Source organism: Schistocerca serialis, chromosome 4, assembly GCF_023864345.2.
Source record: "Schistocerca serialis cubense isolate TAMUIC-IGC-003099 chromosome 4, iqSchSeri2.2, whole genome shotgun sequence".
NCBI lineage: Eukaryota > Metazoa > Arthropoda > Insecta > Orthoptera > Acrididae > Schistocerca > Schistocerca serialis.
In genome coordinates, this window is record NC_064641.1 from 60,993,863 (window position 1) to 61,004,116 (window position 10,254).

A 10,254-nucleotide genomic window follows, 5' to 3' on the forward strand; every position below is an offset into this window, starting at 1 on the left:
TACCCGCACTCCTGTTTTGTTATTCATTATTAAACCGACTCCTGCATTACCCCTATTTGATTTTGTATTTATAACCCTGTATTCGCCTGACCAAAAGTCTTGGTCCTCCTGCCAGCGAACTTCACTAATTCCTTCCGTATCTAACTTTAACGTATCCATTTCCCTTTTTAAATTTTCTAACCTACCTGCTCGATTAAGGGATCTGACATTCCACGCTCCGATCCGTAGAACGCCAGTTTTCTTTCTCCTGATAACGACGTCCTCCTGAGTAGTCCCCGCCCGGAGATCCGAATGGGGGACTATTTTACCTCCGGAATATTTTACCCAAGAGGACGCCATCATCATTTAACCATACAGTAATAGTGAAGAGAAAAATAGGGAAACCATTTGGAGCAAATGGAAGATATTAAATCACCCAAACAGATAATAAAACTGCATACACTACGGAAGATTAAAGTAGTAAGACCGTTAGGTAGATATACGTACACTAGTATAAAGTCATAACAGCCAGGCTGCCATCCAGACCGTGAAGTGCGAAGTAATGACGTCAATAACAATAAAATTTAATTTCAAAGCTAAGAACAATCAAGGGATTATTAACTGCAGCTCAGAAGAAAAAATTCATCAACGGAAATGAAGCCTGATCGCTATCTCTCATCCACACAGTAATGGCAACCACTAGGTCCTGAATAACAGCATATTCCCCTTTCAAGCTTCGTTCGCCACCTTTTGAGTCTCAGCCAGTAACTATTGAGCGCCCTTGATGTGTTGAGAACGATTAATGTGGAAGATTATTAAGAACGCCCGCATATAGTGTATAGAGTAATAAAAGAGTTGTAGGACGAGCCAGCTTTTCTCGTTTTTTCCGTAGAACTGCAAGTTCTCAGCAACTGACCTTGGTTGCTAGGTCCCTCGTGGGGCGACACCTGGGTGCTGTCTATTGTAGCGTCATAGAGAAGACCCACCACGCCTTTGCCTGAAGCAATGCAGGTGCTCTCTCCCGGTGACCACCCCGCGAGTATAAATTCGAAGAGAACAATTCCCTGGGCATCAGTTGGTGGCGACAGCAACAGAAAGCGACAACATGAAGGCTATCGTAAGTATGTCTTCTGAGACATATATTTAATAGGAAGTGTTGTAGGGTGTGCCAAGGTTTTGAACAATATTGTGTTGGGCGCGACCTGTATATCTTGCATACATAAACTAGCTTTTAATATTCTACCAGGAATAATTGATTGTTGTATAATCAGGAAGCATTACATACACTTAATAGCCTAAGTGCGATCAGCGAACACTTTATCATATTTCCAGAATGAGATTTTCAATCTGCAGCGGAGTGTGCGCTGATATGAGACATCCTGGTAGATGAAAACTGTGTGCCGGACCGAGACTCGAACTCGGGACCTTTTCCTTCCGCGGGCAAGTGCTCTGCCATCTGAGTTACCCAAGTACGACTCATGCCCCGTCCTCACAGCTTTACTTCCGCCAGTACCTCCTCTCCTACTTTCCAAACTTCACAGAAGCTCTCCTGCGAACCTCGCAGAACTAGCACTACTGGAAGAAAGGTCCCGAGTTCGAGTCTTGGTCCGGCACACAGATTTAATCTGCGAGGAAGTTTCACTTTATCAGATTACCGTCATCGTCGTAAATAATATCCAAAACACTTCTCCTTTCCTCAAGTGGAAGCATAACAAAGATTCTGATATTTTGTAGGCGAGGCTATACCATATGCTACTGATACGTGAAACTGTTTATATGTTATCAACTAGATCTTTATGTTAGCTCCTTACAGCTCATATCAAACAACATGCGAAATAATGTATTATTAATATGGCAGGAAATTTCAAAATAGCGCAAAGCCTGCTACAGAATGAACGATTCATTCTGAAAGTAGATGTTAATCACTTAATGGCGAGCGTTGCTAATTTGCACCATACAAATGCTGTGCCAGTAGCTGGTAGGTTAACCGTTTTTGAATACCACTGTCGGTATACGCTGATTCTTCATGAAGCTACAACGCTTCTGCCAATTGCTGCATTCTTCTTGTTATCTCTGAAGCACCACGGTTTTTAATTTTCTCTCTCCTCTACGAATTTATTCGGGCATTAAGGGGTAAACTTTTTTTATAGCAAGAATAGGCACAAGTCACTATATTAGGCATTATTTATCGCAATGACTGAAATAGCAGACAGCGTAACCGCTTCGAAGAAGAAGTGTTAAATTAGCTACACCAATGGCCATCTGTACTATATACATGAACTAGCTAGTAATTTAAGGTGCCAAAATTTGTAAGTTGTCAAATGTTTTGCGGAAATTCAGGAAAATTCCGCAAACTAGATTTGTGAGTGTATGCCATTAGCCAGTTCCTAGCCTCCTGGCCATTACCATACAGATCTGTATCTCTTGCAGCCAGGCATTAGAAGAGCGCTTCCGCTAGAAAATTTTTACAACAATATTGAAACAGATTGCATACACATAAAAAGGACAATCTCCAAAATATCTAGTCTGACAATTGTTTAGCATCACACAATTTATTTATTTATTTTTTTCCTTGGAAAAAATTGCATGCGTTACTTTATTATAAAATGTAAGTGGAAAGGGCGAAGGGAGTAGACTCAATTGTTAGATACATACTTGAGAATAAATTATAATACAGCCGATGAGTAGAGCCGGCCGTTGTGGCCGAGCGGTTCTAGGGGCTTGAGTCTGGAACCGCGCGACCGCTACGGTCGCAGGTTCGAATCCTGCCTCCGGCACGGATGTGTGTGATGTCCTTGGGTTAGTTAGGTTTAAGTAGTTCGAAGTTCTAGGGGACTCATGACCTCAGATGTTAAGTCCCATAGTGCTCAGAGCCATTTGAACCATTTTTGAACCGATGAGTAGTGGTGAAACAGGAAAGATGGTATTCAGATGTATACACGTGTAGCACAAGACTGGCTTTCAAAGAGCAAACGGGTAATACTGTGAGCCAAAACATTACGATTGACTGCTGGCTTAACAGTGTGACTAGTCCACCTCTCTACACCATACGGTAGAAGCTCTGCGTGGCATGGATTCTGCAATTCCTGGAAAGTTTTCCGGGGCTTTGTTGCACAAGACGTGTACACACCGGTCACGCACTTCACGTAAATGGCGTTTCGGGTGACTGCGATCTCGTATTTAGCGTTGAGTAGAGTCACATGTGTGTTCTGTTTGGTTCATATCAAGCAAATTTGGTGGCTAAGATTCCAAAGTGAGTTCACTATCAAGCACCTCAAACCACTAGAACACGATACTATTCTTGTTACATGGACGTCGTTGAGGAAAATCCCATCGCGGCTGGCGAAGACTTCAAGCACGAAGGGATGTAGTTGGGCCCCAATAATTTTCACACAGTCCACGGCCATGACGCCTTAAATTACTATCACAGTTCCCAAGGAAGCACAGACGAACGCCCCTAATGGCACACTGCTACCTCTACCTGTCTGCGTTCGTCAGCGTTGCGTCTATCAAGCAGCTGTACTTCTGGATGACGGCGTATTCGGACTCAGTCACCTACCTGATGTAGCAACAAACGTGATTCATCCGACCATGCGACGTGTTTCCATTTAACTACTGTTTACTCTCGATGATTCTGTGCCTACTACTATCGTAACTGGCGTTTTCGTTGGATCAACGTAGGAACACGTAGGGGTTGTCTGCTGCTGAGCCCTTCGTTCAACAATGTGCGCTGAACACTGTGCCCCAGACATTGGTGCTTGCCAACAGCGTTTTTCTCTGTTGTCGTATCTGCCACAGGTCGCCCCCTGTCCGGATTTACACAGCCAGGGTTCATCGTTCTTCAAACACTTTCCTCGCACGCGCACTGCAGTAACTGGCGAGCAGCCCATTAGCTTTGTCGTTCCCGAGATACTCTTTCCCAGGCGCAGGGCCACAACTATACTATCTGTACCGAGTCACGCCTCCACACCGCCGACTGGAGTCACTGGATGTCACGGTGGCACGGTGGGATGCCTTCGTAATATTTCGTGCCGTCAGCGTCTGTCACTGGTGCAAGAAGAACATAAGTCTTTGACAGGAGCTATGTGATGGTGAAGAACGTTGACAATAGCGAAAAATAATGCAAATGAAAGAGGGCAGCTCCTGCCTTGAAAATGGCAGAGAGTCAGTTGTCGAAATATCGGTGTTTGACGAGCCGCAATACCGTGAGTTATTTAGAAGTATAACCCAGGAGAAATTTCTCATATGGAACGAGACAGGTCTATGCAAAAATTAGTAGTTTTGTGCAACCAATTTCCGGTCGTAAATTATCATTTTGACCTAGAATGATGCCTAGAATCACTCTGAAACTGTAAGCGGTAATTTATATCATACCTCTGCCCAAAGACATTATTCTTTTCCAAGACTTCTTATTTGTTGTACTGGCTGTAGTATGTATAGCCTTGGATGTGCCTGATGAGCTAGCTAGACTGTATGATCGAGTTTGTAAGGCACAGATTCTCGCACTTAGCTTCGTACGTAACAACAACATGCCAAAATAAATTGTATTTATCACATCGGATGTTTCAGACTTCTGGAGAGCAACAAATACGAAGTGTTTCAAAAGTGAGGCTTTCTGGCAGTTTAAAACTATGTAACCGACTGGGACAAGAGCCTGGGACTTTTGCGTTTCGAAATTAGTGCAAAAAAGGGTGACAGTTCTGCCGCATCACTCCACAACTTGAGTGTGATCTGGAAATTGGTGGATTAGAAAACTCATTCTCCAATAGTTTGACTTATTCTTTCTATTGTGTCGTAGCAATCTCATGAGATGTAGCGGAATTGATGAATTAATTGCTATATTGCGCAGGTATTTAAACAGACATGATTGGTGAACTGAAGGGTCTCAAAAACCTTGAGCGAAATTACTCAGACATACCACTACCGATGATAACAGCTCCTCATGAACAATGGAAGCATTTCTTAACTAGAAACTGCTGCGAATATAAAATGTCAATGTCTGTACTTGTCACTCTTAAAATATGTACATTTCTACCTATACTTGGCATCTGAATTGATGCAGTGCTTATGTGTCCATTAATTTCCACGCTCTCTCTTTCAAGAAGAGACGACATATTTAATTTGCACATCTAGAGGTATTACAACAATGAAAAATAAAGCACATAGTGAGAAAAACAGTAAACAAGTGGAAAAAATTTTAGGTGTCCATATTGATGAGAATTTAAACTGGAAAAGTCACTTTTGGACCTCCTGAAACAACACAGCCACATTTGCACTTAGAACATAGCAAAGCTGGGAGAGAGCCAAATCAATAAGTTGACATATTTTGCACACTTTCATTCAATAATGTCACATGGAATAATGTTCTGTGGTAACTCATCTCTAAGAAGGGAACAGTCTTCATTGCTAAATAATATGCTGCAAGAATAATGTGTGGGGCTCACCCACGATCAAGTTGTAGACATCTGTTTAAGGACTTGCGCATTCTGACTACTGCTTCACACTATATTTATTCTCCCATGAATTTTGTTTTAAATAACACAATAGAGTTCAAAAGGAGCAATGGTGTAAATAATTACAGTACTGGAAGAAAAAATAACATTTTATACTCTACACTACAGTTGACTTTATCACAAAAGAGAAAAAAATTAATTTGCTATTTGAATGTAAAATGACTTCTTTCACATTATTACGATTTAACATGCAAATTATCCGTGGAACACGAGAGTAACTAACAGTGACATATACCTCCAATGTGTTAACGTATTTGTTTCAACAGTACACTAAATGCCGAGCTTTCAGAAAGGTGGTTTGCATTATTGCGGTCTACATATTTATTTCGACAAAGGAGAGACATGTACAGCCTGACAGATAATGAATTTCCTGAATAGTGTTGCAAATGGTTGTCAATTTTCTGTAGAATGTTCCCAAAAAAATGCAATTCACAATTTTAATGCAATATTTTCTCATATATTTCTGTTACTATTTACTGACAAAATCACAAAAAACATATTCATGTTCGTAACAAAGCAGACGAAGAAGTTATTGTTATTTTCGGAGTCATAAAATTAAATGTTATTATATTACGTTGAGCGAATACTCCTCCGCTCAGATGTTGTTACTGTTAATGTAATACGATTTTCAACCAGAAATAAATTAATAATCCTTTATCACATATAAACCTATGGAAACTTCTCGTCTCTAAGCATGGATAGTCTTTCATTCACGTAGTGTGTGCGTTTGTGTGTAGCACTGCTAATCGCAGAGGGATACTGTAGTAGCGAGGAGTAGTGCGATACATACTGTCTCTGACCAGAGATATTGTCTCCCTGCAGGTACTCCTGTTGGTGGTGCTGGCTGTGGTGTGCGCCGCTCTGGCGGTGCCTGGCCCAGCGCCCTTCCCGCGCCCTGGCCCTATTCCAGTGGCTGCTGAGCCCAGAGAGACTCTCCGTGGCAGCGAGCAGTACTACTACTACCCCTATGTCTACGGATAAGCTTGGACCGAATTACCTCGAGCTGTCAACAACGAATTTATGAACTTGGCACTGAAATGAAATCAAACATCTTCTGGCCGTTTTCTCTCTGTCTGTTATATTGTTAATGTTCTCAGTCAGCCAATAAATTTCACTTCTTCTTTCGCAATGTGTCCTTTTCTTTAAGAACAATTAACGTAACAGTTTCCCAATTCAGTTCTTTCTTTATCATTTATTTCTAAAATTAAATTTATTGCTGATAATACAGAACAATCTGCAATAATGATTCTGTGTAAAATAACTTATCTGTATAATAATTATTTAGTACAATAACAAAAGTATTCTCTCTGCTAATGTTAAAAATTTTCCCTCCCGGAGAACTACAGACACGATAATTAAATTTTTTTATTACTTTTTGTTCCATTGACCTCTGCTCGTCCCTTTCATTTGTAACTGTAATAGTCTGATGCCCTGTATACTGTAGCAGAGTAGTGACTAATTTAACCTACCAACCTTTTTCGATTGTAGGATGTAGTAAGGGTACTAATAACTAAATCCCTCTCCATAATTCCCAACAGTTACACCACGTTTTGTGTTCTGGTAGATTCTGGAAACGGTTGGCGACTTTATCTATTCCTATTAGACGAGGCAACAATCGAGAGTAGCAGAGAGGTGGGAGGCCCGAAAGTGGGAAGAAGGACTTTTGTTTCTGGTGGAAGGTGTAAGTGGGCAGAAGGACATTTGGTTTTGTTTGGAAATATATCGTAAGTTAATCATACCTCTGCGACGCTCGTGCTGACAGCGGTAGGAACATTCCATTGTAAACCTCTCAGATTTGTGGTTGTGAGTTACATTATGGAATGTTTAAACAGTGAGATTTCGGTCATTTGTGCAATATGAGCTTCAATGCTAAAGAGCTGGAAGAGGGGCTGGACCTACTAAAATAAGTGTGAGTATCATTGGGAACATTTAACTTATTCAAACGATTAAGTAATACTTTTCCCAAGTCACTTTATAGTTTGCAAGTATTTCATTGTCAGGCAATAACACTTCGTTTATGACATATGTTAGTGTGGGGTGAACGATTTAAATTTAACCATCTCATGTGGACCTGACATGCGATAATTAAACCTTCACTGAGTGACAAGTATAAAGACCTTAAATTGAAGTTCATTCTTGTGTTGTTCATAGTAATTTTTAATTATAATTTAAAAAAAGCAAAATGCAATGTTCATCAGAAACAGATCTGTAAGGCTGCCACTAACTTGTATTTAGTTAGTGTTTGATTATGTTTCTTGTTTCTGATCTTGATCTTTTCATTGATATGAGGTTTTTGATGACATACCTCGGTGCATTCCTTCGCATGACAGACTGGGAATACGTAAAATGCACAGTGTGAATGCCTGAGCTAATATGTATTTTATTTGCAAAGGTCCATCTTGCTAAAAAGCATAGATATTGAATACTAATTTAGCTTCATTAATAATTAAGCATGGACAGTTTGGGTCATAGTCGGATAGTTGTACACGCAATCTGATTTTCGCGTGTGATTTCGGGGACTGCGACCTACAATGTGTTATATTCTGCGTGTTCGGTGCAGGTAATCCGACCTGTATTCGCTGGTTGACAAGAAGTGCACACGCAGCATTGACTAATCGGAACGCTCGTGAATGGGAAGTGAACATACGTGATGGAGTGAGGACAGAGACTACTGCTGTGTATGCTTAAGGATTGTGACAAGTCACTTACCTTTCATCTGGAAGACGAACGTTGTGCAAGAGTTCTACAACTTGTGAGTGACGAGTGCTGTTGTCCTCATGAACAGAGATTTTTGCCTTGTCTGGCGGTACGTGCACAAGCACTCTGCACTAGCATTTGAAAAGTGTCATCTACATCTAAATCTGTACTGTGCAAAACACTGTGAAGTGTATAGCAGAGGTTAAATCCCATTGTATCAGTCATTAGAGCTTTTTCTTGTTGCATTCACTTATGGAGTGCTGCAAGAATTATTGTTTAAGTGCCTCCATGTGTGTTGCTATTAATCGAATGTCACCCTCACGATCCCTACGAGAGTGATACGTAGGGGGTTGTATGTTCCTAGGATCACCATTTAAAGCCCATTCCTGAAACTATGTAAGTAATCTTTCTCTAGATAGTTTACATCTATCACCAGAAAACTTCCGTTCAGTTCCTTCAGTACCTCTGTGACACTTTCTCATGGGTCAGTAAACCTATGACTATTTATGCTGTCCTTCTCTGTATACGATCATTATCTCCTGATAGCCCTACTTGGTATAGGTCCCACACACATGAGCAGTATTCTAGAACCGGTCGCACGAGTGATTCGTGTGCAATCTCCTTTGTAGATTGATTACACTTCCCCAGTATTCCACCAATTAACCGAAGTCTACTCACGACTGTGCCTATGTGAAAATTCCAGTTCATATTTCTATAAAGTATAACACCTGGTACTTTTATGAGCTGGCCGATTCCTACACAAGATCCACTGAGTGCAGCTTCTTCGTTATAGATAACTGCATCATCTGAAAAAAGTCTAAGATTAGTGTTAATATTGTCCACAATTACTTCTCTACATAACATGTACTGCAAGGACCACAACACACTTCCCTGGGGTACACACGAAGTTACATCTGCAAATTTCGATGACTCTCTACTCAAAGATAACATGCTGCGTCCTCCCTATCAAAAGTCCTCAGTCCAGACACAAATTTCGCTTGATACAGCTTACGATTATACTTTTGATAATAAGCGTAGATGTTGTACTGAGTCAAATGCTTTTCGGAAATCGAGAAATACTGCCTCTATCTAACGGCCTTGATCCAAAGTTTTCAGTATGTCATGTGAGGCAAGCTCGAATTGGGTTATACAGGGTCGATGTTTGCGGAATCGATGCTGGTTGTCGTGGAGGAAGTCATTTTCTTCGAGATATCTCCTTATGTTTGAATTCAGAATATGTTCTAAGATTCTACAACACGTTGTAAGATACTGGACAGTAATTTTGTGGGTCACCTCCACTTCTTGTAAGTCGATATAACCTGTACTTTTTTCCAGCTACTAAGAACGGATTTTTGTTCAGGGGATCTAAGCCAGATTGTAGTTAAAAGAGGGATAACTCAGCCGCAAATTCAGTATAGGATCTGACAGGGATTCCATTCGGCGCTGGAGCTTTTTCAGTTTTAACGATTTCAGTTGTTTGTCAACACCGCTGACAGTAAGACATATTTCATTCATATTTTAAGAGGATGGAACTGTAGCAACTCTCCTCAATTATCCTTTTGTACAGGAACATTTGAAAACGGAGTGAATCATTCCTGCTTTTACTTTTCTACCCTCCATTTTAGTTCCAGTTAGATCATTTAGTTTAGTTCCAGTTCCAGACTCAACACTAACTTGGGTGCCTCTAACAGACTTTACTATGACCAGAATGTCTTTGGTTTTTGTGAAAGATCACACGACAATATTCTGCCAAGAGAGCCATGGAAAGCTTCATGCATTGCTTTCTTGATAGCCAAACGCTCTTCATTCAGCATTTCTCTATCTATAGCCCTATCCTTTGTCTTTCACCTATTGCACAATAGTCACTGTTCCTTTAGAAGTTTCTTTGCAGCTTATATATAGCCTATATATCTTTGTACTTGTTGCAGTTGGTCTTCATACTTTAGTAATCATTGTTACCATTAGATCTAATATATTTTCAGCACAACTGGATAACTACCTGTTCTAAGTAGAATTAAAAGAAGGCAGTAGTAAAGTTTCACAATATGTCTTGTCACGCCCACCA

The 10,254-nt window shown here is 40.6% G+C and overlaps 1 long non-coding RNA gene across 1 annotated transcript; it reads left to right on the top strand.

Annotated features, from left to right (window-relative positions):
- The first annotated feature begins 1,058 nt into the window (after positions 1–1,058).
- Positions 1,059–6,621, top strand: LOC126473987 (uncharacterized). Its single transcript, XR_007586547.1, has 2 exons — positions 1,059–1,096; positions 6,315–6,621. It is a non-coding gene; the product is annotated as an uncharacterized LOC126473987 (long non-coding RNA).
- The last annotated feature ends 3,633 nt before the right edge of the window (positions 6,622–10,254 follow it).